The following is a 22,069-nucleotide window of genomic DNA, read 5'->3' as shown; positions in this document are numbered from 1 at the left end:
CGATGCAATTTCTGTGTTTCATCGTCAATAAGAAGGTCAGAGGGATACAGTAAACCTGAAGTGAAGCATCGGAATCTATAACTAGTGTCACACGAATGTTCAAAACATAGACAGTAAGAAGAGTCAGTTTTCTTGTACTCAAGACGGCATTGTGCCTTTTGTAATTAATTCCGATGCAATCTCTGTGTACCATCGTCAATAAGAAGGTCAGAGGGATACAGTAAACCTGAAGTGAAGCATCGGAATCTTCAACTAGTGTCACAGGAATGGTTCAAATCATAGACAGTAATAAGAGTCAGTTTTCTTGTACTTAAGTCGGCATTGTGCCTTTTGTATTTAATTCCGATGCAATTTCTGTGTTTCGTCGTCAATAAGAAGGTCCAAGGGATACAGTAAACCTGAAGTGAAGCATCGGAATCTAAAACCGGTCTCACAGGAAAGGTTCACAACATAGACAGTTAGCGGAGCCAGTCTTCTTGTACTTGAGTCGGCATTGTGCCTTTTGTATTTAATTCCGATGCAATTTCTGTGTTTCATCGTCAATAAGACGGTCAGAGGGATACAGTAAACCTGAAGTGAAGCATCGGAATCTATAACTAGTGTCACAGGAATGGTTCAAAACATAGACAGTAAGAAGAGTCAGTTTTCTTGTACTTAAGTCGGTATTGTGCCTTTTCCATTTAATTCCGATGCAATTTCTGTGTTTCGTCGTCAATAAGAAGGGCCAAGGGATACAGTAAACCTGAAGTGAAGCATCGGAATCTAAAACCGGTCTCATAGGAAAGGTTCAAAACATAGACAGTAAGAAGAACCAGTCTTCTTGTACTTGGGTCGGCATTGTGCCTTTTGTATTTAATTCCGATGCAATTTCTGTGTGTCATCGTCAATAAGAAGGTCAGAGGGATACAGTAAACCTGAAGTGAAGCATCGGAATCTATAACTAGTGTCACAGGAATGGTTCAAATCATAGACAGTAAGAAGAGTCAGTTTTCTTGTCCTTAAGTTGGGATTGTACCTTTTCTATTTAATTCCGATGCAATTTCTGTGATTCGCCGTCAATAAGAAGGTCCAAGGGATACAGTAATCCGGAAGTCAAGCATCGGAATCTAAAACTGGTCTCACAGGAATGGTTCAAACCATCGACAATAAGAAGACCCAGTCTTCTTGTACTTGAGTCAGCATTGTGCCTTTTGCATTTAATTCCGATGCATTTTCTGTTATTCATCGTCAATAAGAAGGTCACAGGGATACAGTAAACCTGAAGTGTAGTATCGGAATCTATAACTAGTGTCACAGGACTGGTTCAAATCATAGACAGCAAGAAGAGTCAGTTTTCTTGTACTCAAGTCGGCATTGTGCCTTCTGTAATTAATTCCGATACAGTTTCTGTGTATCATCGTCAATAAGAAGGTCAGAGGGATACAGTAAACCGGAAGTGAAGCATCGGAATCTACAACTAGTGTCACTGGAATGGTTCAATACATAGACAGTAAGAAGAGTCAGTTTTCTTGTACTTAAGTCGGCATTGTGCCTTTTCTATTTAATTCCGATGCAATATCTGTGTTTCGTCGTCAATAAGAAGGTCCAAGGGATACAGTAAACCTGAAGTGAAGCATCGGAATTTAAAACCGGTCTCACAGGAAAGGTTCACAATATAGACAGTAAGAGGAGCCAGTCCTCTTGTACTTGAGTCGGCAATGTGCCTTTTGTATTCAATTCCGATGTAATTTCTGTGTTTCATCGTCAATAAGACGGTCATAGGGATACAGTAAACCTGAAGTGAAGCATCGGAATCTATAACTAGTGTCACAGGAATGGTTCAAAACATAGACAGTAAGAAGAGTCAGTTATCTTGTTCTTAAGTCGGCATTGTGCCTTTTCTATTTAATTCCGATGCAATCTCTGTGTTTCGTCGTCAATAAGAAGGGCCAAGGAATACAGTAAACCTGAAGTGAAGCATTATAATCTAAAACCGGTCTCATAGGAAAGGTTCAAAACATAAACAGTAAGAAGAGCCAGTCTTCTTGTACTTAAGTCGACATTGTGCCTATTGTATTTAATTCCGATGCAATTTCCGTGTTTCATCCCCAATAAGAAAGTCAGAGGGATACAGTAAACCTGAAGTGATGCATCGGAATCAATTACTAGTGTCACAGGAATGGTTCAAAACGTAGACAGTAAGAAGAGTCCGTTTTCTTGTACTTAAGTCGGCATTGTGATTTTTGTATTTAGGTCCGATGCAATTTCCGTGTTTCATCGTCAATAAGAAGGTCAGAGGGATACAGTAAACCTGAAGTGAAGCATCGGAATCTATAACTAGTGTCACAGGAATGGTTCAAAACATAGACAGTAAGAAGAGTCAGTTTTCTTGCACTTAGGTCGGCATTGTGACTTTTGTATTTATTTCCGATGCAATTTCTGTGTTTCATCGTCAATAAAGAGGCCCTAGGGGTACAGTAAACCTGAAGTGAAGCTACGGAATCTAAAACCGGTCTCACAGGAAAGGTTCAAAACGTAGACAGTAAGAAGAGCCAGTCATCTTGTACTTGAATCGGCATTGTGTTTTTTGTATTGAATTCCGATGCAATTTCTGTGCTTCATCGTCAATAAGAATGTCAGAGGTGTACAGTAAACCGGAAGTGAAGCATCGGAATCTATAACTAGTGTCACAGGATTGGTTCAAAACATAGACAGTAAGAAGAGTCAGTTTTCTTGTACTTAAGTCGGCATTAAGCCTTTTGTATTTAATTCCGATGCATTTTCGGTGTTTCATCGTCAATAAGAAGGTCAGAGGGATACATTAAACCTGAAGTGTAGTATCGGAATCTATAACTAGTGTCACAGGACTGGTTCAAATCGTAGACAGTAAGAAGAGTCAGGTTCCTTGTACTCTAGTCGGCATTGTGCATTTTGTAATTATTTACGATGCAATTTCTGTGTATCATCGTCAATAAGAAGGTCAGAGGGATACAGTAAACCTGAAGTGAAGCATCGGAATCTACAACTAGTGTCACAGGAATGGTTCAAAACATAGACAGTAAGAAGAGTCAGTTTTCTTGTACTTGAGTCGGCATTGTGCCTTTTGTATTTAATTCCGATGCAATTTCTGTGTTTCATCGTCAACACGAAGGTCAGAGGGATACAGTAAACCTGAAGTGAAGCATCAGAATCTGTAACTAATGTCACAGGAATTGTTGAAAACATAGACAGTAAGAAGAGCCGGTCTTCTTGTACTTGAGTCGGCATTGTGCCTTTTGTATTAATTCCGATGCAATTTCTGTGTTTCATCATCAATAAGAAGGTCAGAGGGATACAGTAAACCTGAAGTAAAGCATCGGAATCTATAACTAGTGTCACAGAAATGCTTCAAAACATAGACAGTAACAAGAGTCAGTTTTCTTGTACTTAAGTCGGCATTGTGCCTTTTGTAATTTATTCCGATGCAATTTCTGTGTTTCATCGTAAATAAGAAGGTCAGAGGGATACAGTAAACCTGAAGTGAAGCATCGGAATCTACAACTAGTGTCATAGGAAAGGTTCAAAACATAGGAAGTAAGAAGAGTCAGTTTTCTTGTACTTAAGTACATTGTGCCTTTTGGATTTATTTTCGATGCAATTTCTGTGGTTCATCGTCAATAATTAGGTTAGAGGGATACAGTGAACCTGAAGTGAAGCATCGGAATCTATAACTAGTGTCACAGGAATGGTTCAATACATAGACAGTAAGAAGAGCCAGTATTCTTGTACTTGAGTCGGCATTGTGCATTTTGTATTTAATTCCGATGCAATTTTTGTGTTTCATCGTCAAAAAGAAGGTCAGAGAGATACAGTAAACCTGAAGTGAAGCATCGGAATCTATAACTAGTGTCACAGGAAAAGTTCAAAACATAGACAGTAAGAAGAGTCAGTTTTCTTGTACTTAGGTCGGCATTGTGCCTTTTGTATTTATTTCCGATGCAATTTCTGCGTTTCGTCGTCAATAAGAACGTCCAAGGGGCACAGTAAACCTGAAGTGCAGCTACATAATCTAAAACCGGTCTCACAGAAACGGTTCAAAACGTAGACAGTAAGAAGAGTCAGTTTTCTTGTATTTGAGACGGCATTAAGCCTTTTGAATTTAATTCCGATGCATTTTCTGTGTTTCATCGTCAATAAGAAGGTCAGAGGGATACAGTAAACCTGAAGTGTAGTATCGGTATCTATAACTAGTGTCACACGACTGGCTAAAATCATAGACAGTAAGATGAGTCAGTTTTCTTGTACTCAAGACGGCATTGTGCCTTTTGTAATTAATTCCGATGCAATCTCTGTGTACCATCGTCAATAAGAAGGTCAGAGGGATACAGTAAACCTGAAGTGAAGCATCGGAATCTTCAACTAGTGTCACAGGAATGGTTCAAATCATAGACAGTAATAAGAGTCAGTTTTCTTGTACTTAAGTCGGCATTGTGCCTTTTGTATTTAATTCCGATGCAATTTCTGTGTTTCGTCGTCAATAAGAAGGTCCAAGGGATACAGTAAACCTGAAGTGAAGCATCGGAATCTAAAACCGGTCTCACAGGAAAGGTTCACAACATAGACAGTTAGAGGAGCCAGTCTTCTTGTACTTGAGTCGGCATTGTGCCTTTTGTATTTAATTCCGATGCAATTTCTGTGTTTCATCGTCAATAAGACGGTCAGAGGGATACAGTAAACCTGAAGTGAAGCATCGGAATCTATAACTAGTGTCACAGGAATGGTTCAAAACATAGACAGTAAGAAGAGTCAGTTTTCTTGTATTTAAGTCGGTATTGTGCCTTTTCCATTTAATTCCGATGCAATTTCTGTGTTTCGTCGTCAATAAGAAGGGCCAAGGGATACAGTAAACCTGAAGTGAAGCATCGGAATCTAAAACCGGTCTCATAGGAAAGGTTCAAAACATAGACAGTAAGAAGAACCAGTCTTCTTGTACTTGGGTCGGCATTGTGCCTTTTGTATTTAATTCCGATGCAATTTCTGTGTGTCATCGTCAATAAGAAGGTCAGAGGGATACAGTAAACCTGAAGTGAAGCATCGGAATCTATAACTAGTGTCACAGGAATGGTTCAAATCATAGACAGTAAGAAGAGTCAGTTTTCTTGTCCTTAAGTTGGGATTGTACCTTTTCTATTTAATTCCGATGCAATTTCTGTGATTCGCCGTCAATAAGAAGGTCCAAGGGATACAGTAATCCGGAAGTCAAGCATCGGAATCTAAAACTGGTCTCACAGGAATGGTTCAAACCATCGACAATAAGAAGACCCAGTCTTCTTGTACTTGAGTCAGCATTGTGCCTTTTGCATTTAATTCCGATGCATTTTCTGTTATTCATCGTCAATAAGAAGGTCACAGGGATACAGTAAACCTGAAGTGTAGTATCGGAATCTATAACTAGTGTCACAGGACTGGTTCAAATCATAGACAGCAAGAAGAGTCAGTTTTCTTGTACTCAAGTCGGCATTGTGCCTTCTGTAATTAATTCCGATACAGTTTCTGTGTATCATCGTCAATAAGAAGGTCAGAGGGATACAGTAAACCGGAAGTGAAGCATCGGAATCTACAACTAGTGTCACTGGAATGGTTCAATACATAGACAGTAAGAAGAGTCAGTTTTCTTGTACTTAAGTCGGCATTGTGCCTTTTCTATTTAATTCCGATGCAATTTCTGTGTTTCGTCGTCAATAAGAAGGTCCAAGGGATACAGTAAACCTGAAGTGAAGCATCGGAATTTAAAACCGGTCTCACAGGAAAGGTTCACAATATAGACAGTAAGAGGAGCCAGTCCTCTTGTACTTGAGTCGGCAATGTGCCTTTTGTATTCAATTCCGATGTAATTTCTGTGTTTCATCGTCAATAAGACGGTCATAGGGATACAGTAAACCTGAAGTGAAGCATCGGAATCTATTACTAGTGTCACAGGAATGGTTCAAAACATAGACAGTAAGAAGAGTCAGTTATCTTGTTCTTAAGTCGGCATTGTGCCTTTTCTATTTAATTCCGATGCAATCTCTGTGTTTCGTCGTCAATAAGAAGGGCCAAGGAATACAGTAAACCTGAAGTGAAGCATTGGAATCTAAAACCGGTCTCATAGGAAAGGTTCAAAACATAAACAGTAAGAAGAGCCAGTCTTCTTGTACTTAAGTCGACATTGTGCCTATTGTATTTAATTCCGATGCAATTTCCGTGTTTCATCCCCAATAAGAAAGTCAGAGGGATACAGTAAACCTGAAGTGATGCATCGGAATTAATTACTAGTGTCACAGGAATGGTTCAAAACGTAGACAGTAAGAAGAGTCCGTTTTCTTGTACTTAAGTCGGCATTGTGATTTTTGTATTTAGGTCCGATGCAATTTCCGTGTTTCATCGTCAATAAGAAGGTCAGAGGGATACAGTAAACCTGAAGTGAAGCGTCGGAATCTATAACTAGTGTCACAGGAATGGTTCAAAACATAGACAGTAAGAAGAGTCAGTTTTCTTGCACTTAGGTCGGCATTGTGACTTTTGTATTTATTTCCGATGCAATTTCTGTGTTTCATCGTCAATAAAGAGGCCCTAGGGGTACAGTAAACTTGAAGTGAAGCTACGGAATCTAAAACCGGTCTCACAGGAAAGGTTCAAAACGTAGACAGTAAGAAGAGCCAGTCATCTTGTACTTGAATCGGCATTGTGTTTTTTGTATTGAATTCCGATGCAATTTCTGTGCTTCATCGTCAATAAGAATGTCAGAGGTGTACAGTAAACCGGAAGTGAAGCATCGGAATCTATAACTAGTGTCACAGGAATGGTTCAAAACATAGACAGTAAGAAGAGTCAGTTTTCTTGTACTTAAGTCGGCATTAAGCCTTTTGTATTTAATTCCGATGCATTTTCGGTGTTTCATCGTCAATAAGAAGGTCAGAGGGATACATTAAACCTGAAGTGTAGTATCGGAAACTATAACTAGTGTCACAGGACTGGTTCAAATCGTAGACAGTAAGAAGAGTCAGGTTCCTTGTACTCTAGTCGGCATTGTGCCTTTTGTAATTATTTACGATGCAATTTCTGTGTATCATCGTCAATAAGAAGGTCAGAGGGATACAGTAAACCTGAAGTGAAGCATCGGAATCTACAACTAGTGTCACAGGAATGGTTCAAAACATAGACAGTAAGAAGAGTCAGTTTTCTTGTACTTAAGTCGGCATTGTGCCTTTTGTATTTAGTTCCGATGCAATTTCTGTGTTTCATCGTCAATTAGAAGGTCAGAGGGATACAGTAAACCTGATGTGATGCATCGGGATCTATAACTAGTCTCACAGGAATGATTCAAAACACAGACAGTATGAAGAGTCAGTTTTCTTGTTTTTAACCCGGCATTGGGCCTTTTCTATTTAATTCCGATCCAATTTCTGTGTTTCGTCGTCAATAAGAAGGTCCAAGGGATACACTAAACCTGAAGTGAAGCATTGGAATCTAAAACCGGTCTCACAGGACAGGTTCACAAAATAGACAGTAAGAGGAGCCAGTCTTCTTGTACTTGAGTCGGCATTGTGCCTTTTGTATTTAATTCCGATGCAATTTCTGTGTTTCATCGTCAATAAGAAGGTCAGAGGGATACAGTAAACCTGAAGTGAAGCATCGGAATCTATAACTAGTGTCACACGAATGTTCAAAACATAGACAGTAAGAAGAGTCAGTTTTCTTGTTCTTAAGTTGGGATTGTGCCTTTTCTATTTAATTCCGATGCAATTTCTGTGATTCGTCGTCTATAAGAAGGTCCAAGGGATACAGTAAACCTGAAGTCAAGCATCGGAATCTAAAACTGGACTCACAGGAATGGTTCAAATCATAGACAGTAAGAAGAGCCAGTGTTCTTGTACTTGAGTCGGCATTGTGCCTTTTGTATTTAATTCCGATGCAATTTCTGTGTTTCATCGTCAATAAGAAGGTCCGAGGGATACAGTAAACCTGAAGTGATGCGTCGGAATCTATAACTAGTGGCACAGGAATGGTTCAAAACATAGACAGTAAGGAGAGTCAGTTTTCTTGTACTTAAGTCGGCATTGTGCTCTTTCTGTTTAATTCCCATGCAGTTTCTGTGTTTCGTCGTCAATAAGAAGGTCAGAGGGGTACAGTAAACCTGAAGTGAAGCATTGGAATCTAAAACCGGTCTCACAGGAAAGGTTCAAAACATAGACAGTAAGAAGAGCCAGTCTTCTTGTACTTGAGTCGGCATTGTGCCTTTTGTATTTAGTTTCTATGCAATTTCTGTGTTTCATCGTCAATAAGACGGTCAGAGGGATACAGTAAACCTGAATTGATGCACCGGGACCTATAACTAGTGTCACAGGAATGGTTCAAAACTTAGTCAGTAAGAAGAGTCAGTTTTCTTGTACTTAAGTCGGCATTGTGCCTTTTGAATTTAATTCCGATGTAATTTCAATGTTTCATCGTCAATAAGAAGGTCAGAGGGATACAGTAAACCTGAATTGATGCATCTGGACCTATAACTAGTGTCACAGGAATGATTCAAAACATAGACAGTAAGAAGAGTAAGTTTTCTTGTACTTAACCCGGCATTGTGCCTTTTCTATTTAATTCCGATGGAATTTCTGTGTTTCGTCATCAATAAGAAGGTCCAAGGGATACAATAAACCTGAAGTGAAGCATCGGAATCTAAAACCGGACTCACAGGAAAGGTTCACAACATAGACAGTAAGAGGAGCCAGTCTTCTTGGACTTGAGTCGGCATTGTGCCTTGTGTGTTTAATTCCGATGCAATTTCTGTGTTTCATCGTCAATAAGACGGTCAGAGGGATACAATAAACCTTAAGTGAAGCATCGGAATCTATAGCTAGTGTCACAGGAATGGTTCAAATCATAGACAGTAAGAAGAGTCAGTTTTCTTGTTCTTAAGTTGGGATTGTGCCTATTCTATTTAATTCCAATGCAATTTCTGGGATTAGTCGTCATTAAGAAAGTCCAAGGGATACAGAAAACCTTAAGTCAAGCATCGGAATCTGAAACTGGTCTCACAGGAATGGTTCAAAACATAGACAGTAAGAAGAGCCAGTCTTCATTTGTGCTTGAGTCGGCATTGTGCTGTTGTATTTAATTCCGATGCAATTTCTGTGTGTCATCGTCAATAAGAATGTCCGAGGGATACAGTAAACCTGAAGTGATGCATCGGAATCTATAACTAGTGTCACAGGAATGGTTTAAATCTTGGACAGTAAGAAGAGTCAGTTTTCTTGTACTTAAGTCGGCATTGTGCCTTTTGTATTTAATTCCGATGCAATTTCTGTGTTTCATCGACAATACGAAGGTCAGTTTGATACAGTAAACCTGAAGTGATGCATCGGTATCTATAACTAGTGTCATAGGAATGATTCAAAACATAGACAGTAAGAAGAGTCAGTTTTCTTGTACTTAACCCGGCATTGTGCCTTTTCTATTTAATTCCGATGCAATTTCTGTGTTTCGTCGTCAATGAGAAGGTCCAAGGGATACAGTAAATCTGAAGTGAAGCATCGAAATCTAAAACCGGTCTCACAGGAAAGGTTCACAACATAGACAGTAAGAGGAGCCAGTCTTCTTGTACTTGAGTCGACATTGTGCCTTTTGTATTTAATTCCGATGCAATTTCTGTGTTTCATCGTCAATAAGACGATCAGAGGGATACGGTAAACGTGAAGTGAAGCATCGGAATCTATAACTAGTGTCACAGGAATGGTTCAAAACATAGACAGTAAGAAGAGTCAGTTTTGTTGTACTCAAGTCGGCATTGTGCCTTTTGTAATTAATTCCGATACAATTTCTGTGTATCATCGTCAATAAGAAGGTCAGAGGGATACAGTAAACCGGAAGTGAAGCATCGGAATCTACATCTAGTGTCATAGGAATGGTTCACAACATAGACAGTAAGAAGAGACAGTTTTCTTGTTCTTAAGTTGGGATTGTGCCTTTTCTATTTAATTCCGATGCAATTTCTGTGATTCGTCGTCAATAAGAAAGTCCAAGGGATACAGTAAACATGAAGTGAAGCATCGGAATCTGAAACTAGTCTCTCATGAATGGTTGAAAACATAGACAGTATGAAGAGCCAGTCTTCTTGTACTTGAGTCGGCATTGTGCCTTTTGTATTTAATTCCGATGCAATTTCTGTGTATCATCGTCAATAAGAAAGTCAGAGGGATAGAGTAAACCTGAAGTGAAGCGTCGGAATCTATAACAAGTGTCACAGGAATGGTTCAAACATAGACAGTAAGGAGAGTCAGTCTTCTTGTACTTACGTCTTCATTGTGCCTTTTGTATTTCATTCCGATGCAATTTCTGTGTTTCATCGTCAATAAGAAAGTCAGAGGGATACAGTAGACCTGAAGTGAAGCATCGGAATCTATAACTAGTATCACAGGAATACTTCAAAACATAGACAGTAAGAAGAGTCAGTTCTCTTTTACTTAAGTTGGCAATTCCGATGTAATTTCTGTGTTTCATCCGCAATAAGAAGGTCCGAGTGATACAGTAAACTTGAAGTGAAGCATCGGAATGAATAACTAGTGTCACAGGAATGGTTCAAAAATAGACAGTAAGAAGAGTCAGTGTTCTTGTATCTAAGTCGGCATTCTGACATTTCTATTTTATTCCGATATAATTTCTGTGTTTCATCGTCAATAAGAAGGTCAGAGGGATACAGTAAACCTGAAGTGAAGCATCGGAATCTATATCTAGTGTCACAGGAGTGGTTCAAAACATAGACGATAAGAAGAGTCAGTTTTATTGTACTTAAGTCGGCATTGTGCCTTTTGTATTTAAACCCGATGTAATTTCTGTGTTTCATCGTCAATAAGAAGGTCAGAGGGATACAGTAAACCTGAAGTGAAGCATCGGAAACTATAACTAGTGTCACATGAATGGCTCAAAACATGGACGGTAAGATGAGTCAGTTTTCTTATACTTAAGTCGGCATTGTGCTTTTTCTATTTAATTCAGATGCAATTTCTGTGTTTCACCGTCAATAAGAAGGTCAGAGGGATACAGTAAACCTGAAGTGAAGCATCGGAATCTATAACTAGTGTCACAGGAATGGTTCAAATCATAGACAGTAAGAAGAGTCAGTTTTCTTGTAGTGAGTCGTAATTGTGCCCTTTGTATTTAATTCCGATTTAATTTCTGTGTGTCATCGTCAATAGAAGGTCAGAGGGATACAGCAAACCTGAAGTGAAACACCGGAATCTGTAACTAATGTCACAGGAATCGTTCAAACGTAGACAGTAGGAATAGTCAGTTTTCTTGTACTGAAGTCGGCATTGTGCCTTTTGTATTTAATTCCGATGCCATTTCTGTGATCCATCGTTAATAAGAAGGTCAGAGGCATACAGTAAACCTGAAGTGAAGCATCGGAATCTATTACTAATGTTTCAGGGATGGTTCAAACTTAGACAGTAAGAAGAGCCGGTCTTCCTGTACTTGAGTCGTCAAAGTGCCTTTTGTAATTATTTCCGATGCAATTTCTGTGTTTCATCGTCAATAAGAAGGTCAGAGGCATACAGTAAACCTGAAGTGAAGCATCGGAATCTATGACTAGTGTCACAGGAATGGTTCAAAACATAGACAGTAAGAAGTGTTAGTTTTCTTGTACTTAGGTCGGCGTTGTGCCTTTTCTATTTAATTCCGATGCAATTTCTGTGTTTCATCGTCAATACGAAGGTCAGAGGAATACAGTAAACCTGAAGTGAAGCATCGGAATCTATAACTAGCGTCACAGGAATGGTTCAAAACATAGACAGTAAGATGAGCCAGTCTTCTTGTACTTGAGTCGGCATTGTGCCTTTTGTATTTAATTCCCATGCAATTTCTGTGTTTCATCGTCAATAAGAATGTCAAAGGGATACAGTAAACCTGAAGTGGATCATCGGAATCTATGACTAGTGTCACAGGAATGGTTCAAAACATAGACAGTAAGAAGTGTCAGTTTTCTTGTACTTAGGTCGGCATTGTGGTTTTTGTATTCAATTCCGATGCAATTTCTGTGTTTCGTCGTCAATAAGAATGTCCAAGAGATACAGTAAACCTGAAGTGAAGCATCGGAATGCAAAACCGGTCTCACAGGAAAGGTTGAAAACATAGACAGTAAGAAGAGCCAGTCTTCTTGTACTTGAGTCGCCATAGTGCCTTTTGTATTGAATTCCCATGCAATTTCTGTGTTTCATCGTCAATAAGAAGGTAAGAGGGATACAGTAGACCTGAAGTGTAGTATCGGAATCTAAAACCGGTGTCACAGGAAAGGTTCAAAACATAGATATTAAGAAGAGCCAGTCTTCTTGTACTTAGGTCAGCAGTGTGCCTTTTGTATTTATTTCCGATGCCATTTGTGTTTTTCATCGTTAATAAGAAGGTCAGAGGGATACAGTAAACCTGAAGTGAAGCATCGGAATCTATAACTAGTGTCACAGGAATGGTTCAAAACATAGACAGTAAGAAGAGTCAGTTTTCTTGTACTTAAGTCGTAATTGTGCCCTTTGTATTTAATTCCGATGCAATTTCTGTGTTTCATCATCAATAGAAGGTCAGAGGGATACAGTAAACCTGATGTGTAGCATCGGAATCTGTAACTAATGTCACAGAAATGGTTCAAACATAGACAGTAGGAATAGTCAGTTTTCTTGTACTTAAATCGGCATTGTGCTTTTGCATTTGATTCCAATGCAATTTCTGTGTTTCATCGTCAATAAGAAGGTCAGAGGGATACAGTAAACCTGAAGTGAAGCATCGGAATCTATAACTAGTGTCACAGGAATGGTTCAAAACATAGACAGTAACAAGAGTCAGTTTTCTTGTACTTTAGTCGGCATTGTACCTTTTCTATTTAATTCCGATGCAATTTCTGTGTTTCATCGTCAATATGAAGGTCGGAGGGATACAGTAAACAAGAAGTTAAGCGTCGGAATCTATAACTAGTGTCACAGGAATGGTTCAAAACATAGACAGTAAGAAGAGTCAGTTTTCTTGTACTTGAATCGACATTGTGACTTTTGTATTTAATTCCGATAAAATTTCTGTGTTTCATCGTCAATAAGAAGGTCCAAGGGATACACTAAACCAGAAATCAAGCATCAGAATCTAAAACTGGTCTCAAAGGAAAGGTTCAAAACATAGGCAGTAAAAAGAGCCGGTCTTCCTGTACTTGAGTCGTCAAAGTGCCATTTGTATTTATTTCCGATGCAATATTTGTGTTTCATCGTCAATAAGAAGGTCAGAGGGATACAGTAAACATGAAGTGAAGCATCGGAATCTATAACTAGTGTCACAGGAATGGTTCAAAGCATAGACAGTAAGAAGAGTCAGTTTTCTTATGTTTAAGTCGGCAATGTGCCTTTTGTACTTAATGCCGATGCAATATATGTGTTTCACCGTCAATAAGAAGGTCAGAGGGATACAGTAAACATGAAGTGAGGCATCTGAATCTATAACTAGCGTCACAGGAATGGTTCAAAACATAGACAGTAAGAAGAGTCAGTTTTCTTGTACTTAACACGGCATTGTGCCTTTTCTATTTAATTCCGATGCAATGTCTGTGTTCCTTCGTCAATAAGAAGGTCCAAGGGATACAGTAAACCTGAAGTGAAGGATCGCAATCTAAAACCGGTCTCACAGGAAAGGTTCAGAACATAGACATTAAGATGAGCCATTCTTCTTGTACTTGAGTCGGCTTTGTGCCTTTTGTATTTAATTCCGATGCAATCTCTGTGTTTCATCGTCAATAAGACGGTCAGAGGAATACAGTAAACCTTAAGTGAAGCATCGGAATCTATAACTAGTGTCACAGGAATGGTTAAAAACGTAGACAGTAAGAAGAGTCAGTTTTCTTGTACTTAAGTCGGCATTGTGCCTTTTCTATTTCATTCCGATGCAATTTCTGTGTTTCATCGTCAATACGAAGGTCAGAGGGATACAGTAAACCTGAAGTGAAGCATCAGAATCTGTAACTAGTGTCACAGGAATGGTTCGAAACATAGACAGTAAGATGAGATAGTCTTCTTGTACTTGAGTCGGCATTGTGCCTTTTGTACTTAATTCCGATGCAATTTCTGTGTTTCATCGTCAATTAGAAGGTCAGAGGGATACAGTAAACATGAAGTGATGCATCGGAATCTATAACTAGTGTCACAGGAATGGTTAAAAGCATAGACAGTAAGAAGAGTCAGTTTTCTTTTACTTAAGCCTGCATTGTGCCTTTTCTATTTAATTCCGATGCAATTTCTGTGTTTCGTCGTCAATATGAAGCTCAGAGGGATACAGTAAACCAGAAGTGAAGCATTGGAATCTATAACTAGTGTCACAGGAATGGTTCAAAATATAGGCGGTAAGAAGAGTCAGTCTTCCTGTATTTAAGTCGGCATTGTGGCTTTTGAATTTAATTAAGATGATATTTCTGTGTTTAATCGTTAATAAGAAGGTCAGAGGGATACAGTAAACCTGAAGTGAAGCATCGGAATCTATAACTAGTGTAACAGGAATGGTTCAAAATATAGGCGGTGAGAAGAGTCAGTCTTCCTGTATTTAAGTCGGCATTGTGGCTTTTGAATTTAATTAAGATGCAATTTCTGTGTTTCATCGTCAATAAGAGGGTCCAAGGGATACACTAAACCTGAAGTCAAGCATCGGAATCTAAAACTGGTCTCACAGGAAAGGTTCAAATCATAGACAGTAAGAAGAGCCGGTCTTCCTGTACTTGAGATGTCAATGTGCCTTTTGTATTTATTTCCGATGCAATTTCTGTGTTTCATCGTCCATAAGAAGGTCAGAGGGATACAGTAAACCTGAAGTGAAGCATCGGGATCTATAACTACTGTCAGAGGAATGGTTCAAAGCATAGACAGTAAGAAGAGTCAGTTTTCTTATAATTAAGTCGGCATTGTGCCTTTTGTATTTAATGCCGATGCAATTTCTGTGTTTCACCGTCAATAAGAAGGTCAGAGGGATACAATAAACATGAAGTGAGGCATCGGAATCTATAACTAGCGTCACAGGATGGTTCAAAACATAGACAGTAAGAAGAGTCAGTTTTCTTGTACTTAACTCGGCATTGTGCCTTTTCTATTCAATTCCGATGCAAATTCTGTGTTCCTTCGTCAATAAGAAGGTCGAAGGGATACAGTAAACCTGAAGTGAAGCATCGGAATCTGAAACCGGTCTCACAGGAAAGGTTCAAAACATAGACATTAAGAAGAGCCAGTCTTCTTGTACTTATGTCGGCATTGTGCCTTTTGTATTTAATTCCAATGCAATTTCTGTGTTTCGTCGTCAATAAGAAGGTCAGAGGGATACAGTAAACCTGAAGTGAAGCATCGGAATCTATAACTAGTGTCACAGGAATGGTTCAAAACATAGACAGCAAGAAGAGTCAGTTTACTTGTGCTGAAGTCGGCAGTGTGCCGTTTGTATTTAATTCCGATGCCATTTCTGTGTTTCATCGTTAATAAGAAGGTCAGAGGGATACAGTAAACCTGAAGTGAAGCATCGGAATCTATAACTAGTGTCACAGGAATGGTTCAAAACATAGACAGTAAGAAGAGTCAGTTTTCTTGTACTTAAGTCGTAATTGTGCCCTTTGTATTTAATTCCGATGCAATTTCTGTGTTTCATCCTCAATAGAAGGTCAGAGGGATACAGTAAACCTGATGTGAAGCATCGGAATCTGTAAGTAATGTTCACAGGAATGGTTCAAACATAGACAGTAGGAATAGTCAGTTTTCTTGTACTTACAGAAATCAGATGGCCGTTATAAGAGTCGAGGGACATGAAAGGGAAGCAGTGGTTGGGAAGGGAGTAAGACAGGGTTGTAGCCTCTCCCCGATGTTGTTCAATCTGTATATTGAGCAAGCAGTAAAGGAAACAAAAGAAAAATTCGGAGTAGGTATTAAAATTCATGGAGAACAAATAAAAACTTTGAGGTTCGCCGATGACATTGTAATTCTGTCAGAGACAGCAAAGGACTTGGAAGAGCAGTTGAATGGAATGGACAGTGTCTTGAAAGGAGGATATAAGATGAATATCAACAAAAGCAAAACAAGGATAATGGAATGTAGTCGAATTAAGTCGGGTGATGCTGAGGGAATTAGATTAGGAAATGAGGCACTTACAGTAGTAAAGGAGTTTTGCTGTTTGGGGAGCAAAATAACTGATGATGGTCGAAGTAGAGAGGATATAAAATGTAGGCTGGCAATGGCAAGGAAAGCGTTTCTGAAGAAGAGAAATTTGTTAACATCCAGTATTGATTTAAGTGTCAGGAAGTCATTTCTGAAAGTATTCGTATGGAGTGTAGCCATGTATGGAAGTGAAACATGGACGATAAATAGTTTGGACAAGAAGAGAATAGAAGCTTTCGAAATGTGGTGCTACAGAAGAATGCTGAAGATTAGATGGGTAGATCACATTACTAATGAGGAAGTATTGAATAGGATTGGGGAGAAGAGAAGTTTGTGGCCCAATGTGACCAGAAGAAGGGATCGGTTGGTAGGACATGTTCTGAGGCATCAAGGGATCACCAATTTAGTATTGGAGGGCAGCGTGGAGGGTAAAAATCGTAGAGCGAGACCAAGAGATGAATACACTAAGCAGATTCAGAAGGATGTAGGTTGCAGTAGGTACTGGGAGATGAAAAAGCTTGCACAGGATAGAGTAGCATGGAGAGCTGCATCAAACCAGTCTCAGGACTGAAGACCACAACAACAACAAATTGTACTTAAATCGGCATTGTGCCTTTTGGATTTGATTCCAATGCAATTTCTGTGTTTCATCGTCAATAAGAAGGTCAGAGGGATGCAGTAAACCTGAAGTGAAGCGTCGGAATCTATAACTAGTGTCACAGGAATGGTTAAAAACATAGACAGTAAGAAGAGTCAGTTTTCTTTTACTTAAGTCGGCATTGTGCCTTTTCTACTTAATTCCGATGCAATCTCTGTGTTTCATCGTCAATAAGAAGGTCGGAGGGATACAGTAAACCTGAAGTGAAGCATCGGAATCTATAACTAGTGTCACAGGAATGGTTCAAAACATAGACAGTAAGAAGAGTCAGTTTTCTTGTACTTAAGTCGACATTGTGCCTTTTCTATTTAATTCCGATGCAGTTTCTGTGTTTCGTCGTCAATAAGAAGGTCCAAGGGATACAGTAAACCTGAACTGAAGCATCGGAATCTAAAACCGGTCCCACAGGAAAGGTTCAAAACATAGCCAGTAAGAAGAGCCCGTCTTCTTGTACTTGAGTCGGCATTGTTCCTTTTGTATTTAATTCCGATGCAATTTCTGTGTTTCATTGTCAATAAGACGGTCAGAGGGATACAGTATACCTGAAGTGAAGCATCGGTATCTACACTCCTGGAAATTGAAATAAGAACACCGTGAACTCGTTGTCCCAGGAAGGGGAAACTTTATTGACAAATTCCTGGGGTCAGATACATCACATGATCACACTGACAGAACCACAGGCACATAGACACAGGCAACAGAGCATGCACAATGTCGGCGCTAGGACAGTGTATATCCACCTTTCGCAGCAATGCTGGCTGCTATTCTCCTATGGAGACGATCGTAGAGATGCTGGATGTAGTCCTGTGGAACGGCTTGCCATGCCATTTCCACCTGGCGCCTCAGTTGGACCAGCGTTCGTGCTGGACGTGCAGACCGCGTGAGACGACGCTTCATCCAGTCCCAACCATGCTCAATGGAGGACAGATCCGGAGATCTTGCTTGCCAGGGTAGTTGACTTACACATTCTAGAGCACGTTGGGTGGCACGGGATACATGCGGACGTGCATTGTCCTGTTGGAACAGCAAGTTCCCTTGCAGGTCTAGGAATGGTAGAACAATGGGTTCGATGATGGTTTGGATGTACCGTGCACTATTCAGTGTCTCCTCGACGATCACCAGTGGTGTACGGCCAGTGTAGGAGATCGCTCCTCACACCATGATGCCGAGTGTTGGCCCTGTGTGCCTCGGTCGTATGCAGTCCTGATTGTGGCGCTCACCTGCACGGCGCCAAACACGCATACGATCATCATTGGCACCAAGGCAGAAGCGACTCTCATCGCTGAAGACGACACGTCTCCTTTCGTCCCTCCATTCGCGCCTGTCGCGACACCACTGGAGGCGGGCTGCACGATGTTGGGGCATGAGCGGAAGACGGCCTAACGGTGTGCGGGACCGTATCCCAGCTTCAAGGAGATGGTTCCGAATGGTTCTCGCCGATACCCCAGGAGCAACAGTGTCCCTAATTTGCTGGGAAGTGGCGGTGCGGTCCCCTACGGCACTGCGTAGGATCCTACGGTTTTGGCGTGCATCCGTGCGTCGCTGCGGTCCGGTCCCAGGTCGACGGGCACGTGCACCTTCCGCCGACCACTGGCGACAACATCGATGTACTGTGGAGACCTCACGCCCCACGTGTTGAGCAATTCGGCGGTACGTCCACACGGCCTCCCGCATGCCCACTATATGCCCACGCTCAAAGTCCGTCAACTGCACATACGGTTCACGTCCACGCTGTCGCGGCATGCTACCAGTGTTAAAGACTGCGATAGAGCTCCGTATGCCACGGCAAACTGGCTGACACTGACGGCGGCGCTGCACAAATGCTGCGCAGCTAGCGCCATTCGACGGCCAACACTGCGGTTCCTGATGTGTCCGCTGTGCCGTGCCTGTGATCATTGCTTGTACAGCCCTCTCGCAGTGTCCGGAGCAAGTATGGTAGGTCTGACACACCGGTGTCAATGTGTTCTTTTTTCCATTTCCAGGAGTGTATAACTAGTGTCGCAGGAATGGTTCAAAACAAAGACAGTAAGAAGAGTCAGTTTTCTTGTACTTAAGTCAGCAATGAGCTTTTCTATTTAATTCCGATGCAATTTTTGTGTTTCGTCGTCAATAAGAGGGTCCAAGGGATACAGTAAACCTGAAGTGAAGAATCGGAATCTAAAACCTGTCTCACAGGAAAGGTTCAAAACATAGACAGTAAGAAGAGCCAGTCCTCTTGTACTTGAGTCGGCGTTGTGCCTTTTGTATTTATTTCCGATGCAATTTCTGTATTTTTGATCGTCAATAAGAAGGTCAGAGGGATACAGTAACCCTGAAGTGAAGCATCGGAATCTATAACTAGTGTCACAGGAATGGTTCAAAATATAGTCGGTATGAAGAGTCAGTCTTCCTGTATTTGAATCGGCATTGTGGCTTTTGAATTTAATTAACATGCAATTTCTGTGTTTCATCGTCAATAAGAAGGTCAGAGGGATACAGTAAACCAATAGTGAAGTGAAGCATCGGAATCTATAACTAGTGTCACAGGAATGGTTCAAAACATAGACAGAAAGAAGAGCCAGTCTTCTTGTACTTGAGTCGGCATTGTGCATTTAGTATTTAATTCCTATGCAATTTCTGTGCTTCATCGTCAATAAGAAGGTCAGAGGAATACAGTGAACCTGAAGTGAAGCATCGGAATCTATAACTAGTGTCACAGGAATGTTTCAAAACATAGACAGTAAGAAGAGTCAGTTTACTTGTACTTAATTCGGCATTGTGCCTTTTGTATTTAATTCCGATGCAATTTCTGTGTTTCATCGTCAATAAGAAGGTCTGAGGAATACAGTAAACCTGAAGTGAAGCATCGGAATCTATAACTAGTGTCACAGGAATGGTTCAAAAAATAGACAGTAAGAAGAGTCAGTTTACTTGTACTTAAGTCGGCATTGTGCCTTTTGTATTTAATTCCGATATAATTTCTGTGTTTCATCGTCAATAAGAAGGTCAGAGGGATACAGTAAACCTGAAGTGAAGCATCGGAATCTATAACTATTGTCACAGGAATGGTTCAAAGCATAGACAGTAAGAAGAGTCAGTTTTCTTATAATTAAGTTGGCACTGAGCATTTTGTATTTAATTCCGATGCAATTTCTGTGTTTCATCGTCAATAAGAAGGTCAGAGGGATTCAGTAAACCTGAAGTGAAGCATAGGAATCTATAACTAGTGTCACAGGAATGGTTCAAAACATAGACAGTAAGAAGAGTCAGTCTTCTTGTACTTAAATCTGCATTGTGCCTTTTGTATTCAATTCCGATGCAATTTCTGTGTTTCATCGTCAATAAGAAGGTCGGAGCGTTACAGTAAAACTGAAGTGATGCATCGGAATCTATAACTAGTGTCACAGGAATGGTTCAAAACATAGGCAGTAAGATGAGTCAGTTTACTTGTACTTAAATCTGCATTGTGCCTTTTGTATTCAATTCCGATGCAATTTCTGTGTTTCATCGTCAATAAGAGGGTCGGAGGGTTACAGTAAAACTGAAGTGATGGATTGGAATCTATAACAAGTGTCACAGGAATGGTTCAAAACATAGACAGTAAGAAGAGTCAGTTTTCTTGTACTTAAGTCGGCATTGTGCATTTGTATTTCATTCCGATGCAATTTCTGTGTTTCATCGTCATTAAGAAGGTCAGAGGGATTCAGTAAACCTTAAGGGAAGCATCGGAATCTATAACTAGTGTCACAGGAATGTTTCAAAACATAGACAGTAAGAAGAGTCAGTTTACATGTACTTAATTCGGCGTTGTGCCTTTTGCATTTAATTCCAATGCAATTTCTGTGTTTCATCGTCAATAAGAAGGTCTGAGGGATACAGTAAACCTGAAGTGAAGCATCGGAATCTATAACTAGTGTCACAGGAATGGTTCAAAAAATAGGCAGTAAGAAGAGTCAGTTTACTTGTACTTAAGTTGGCATTGTGCGTTTTGTATTTCATTCCGATGCAATTTCTGTGTTTCATCGTCAATAAGAAGGTCAGAGGGATTCAGTAAACCTGAAGTGAAGCATCGGAATCTAAAACCGGTCTCACAGGAAAGGTTCATAACATAGACAGTAAGATGAGCCAGTATTCTTCTACTCGAGTCTGCACTGTGCCATTTTTTTTTAACTCCGATGCAATTTATGTGTTTCATCGTCAATACGAAGGTCAGAGGGATACAGTAAACCTGAAGTGAAGCATCGGAAACTATAACTAGTGTTACAGGAATGGTTCAAAACAAAGACAGTAAGAGGAGTCAGTTTTCTTGTACTTAAGTCGGCATTGTGCCTTTTCTATTTAATTCCGATGCAATTTCTGTGTTTCGTCGTCAGTAAGAAGGTCCAAGAGATACAGTAAACCTGAAGTGAAGCATCGGAATCTAAAACCTATCTCACAGGAAAGGTTCAAAACATAGAGAGTAAGAAGAGCCAGTCCTCTTGTACTTGAGTCGGCATTGTGCCATTTGTATTTAATTCCGATCGAATTTCTGTGTTTCATTGTCAATAACACGGTCAGAGGGATACAGTACACCTGAAGTGAAGCATCGGTATCTACACTCCTGGAAATTGTAATAAGAACACCGTGAACTCGTTGTCCCAGGAAGGGGAAACTTTATTGACACATTCCTGGGGTCAGATACATCACATGATCACACTGACAGTACCACAGGCACATAGACACAGGCAACCGAGCATGCACAATGTCGGCACTAGTACAGTGTATATACACCTTTCGCAGCCATGCTGGCTGCTATTCTCCTATGGAGACGATCGTAGAGATGCTGGATGTAGTCCTATGGAACGGCTTGCCATTCCATTTCCACCTGGCGCCTCAGTTGGACCAGCGTTCGTGCTGGACGTGCAGACCGCGTGAGACGACGCTTCATCCAGTCCCAAACATGCTCAATGGAGGACAGATCCGGAGATCTTGCTGGCCAGGGTAGTTGACTTACACCTTCTAGAGCACGTTGGGTGGCACGGGATACATGCGGACGTGCATTGTCCTGTTGGAACAGCAAGTTCCCTTGCCGGTCTAGGAATGGTAGAACAATGGGTTCGATGACGGTTTGGATGTACTGTGCACTATTCAGTGTCCCCTCGACGATCACCAGTGGCGTACGGCCAGTGTAGGAGATCGCTCCTCACACCATGATGCCGAGTGTTGGCCCTGTGTGCCTCGGTCGTATGAAGTCCTGATTGTGGCTCTCGCCTGCACGGCGCCAAACACGCATATGATCATCATTGGC

This window comes from Schistocerca americana, chromosome 9, assembly GCF_021461395.2.
Source record: "Schistocerca americana isolate TAMUIC-IGC-003095 chromosome 9, iqSchAmer2.1, whole genome shotgun sequence".
NCBI lineage: Eukaryota > Metazoa > Arthropoda > Insecta > Orthoptera > Acrididae > Schistocerca > Schistocerca americana.
The sequence above is the reverse complement of the archived record's forward strand: the minus strand, read 5'-3'. Positions refer to the sequence as shown.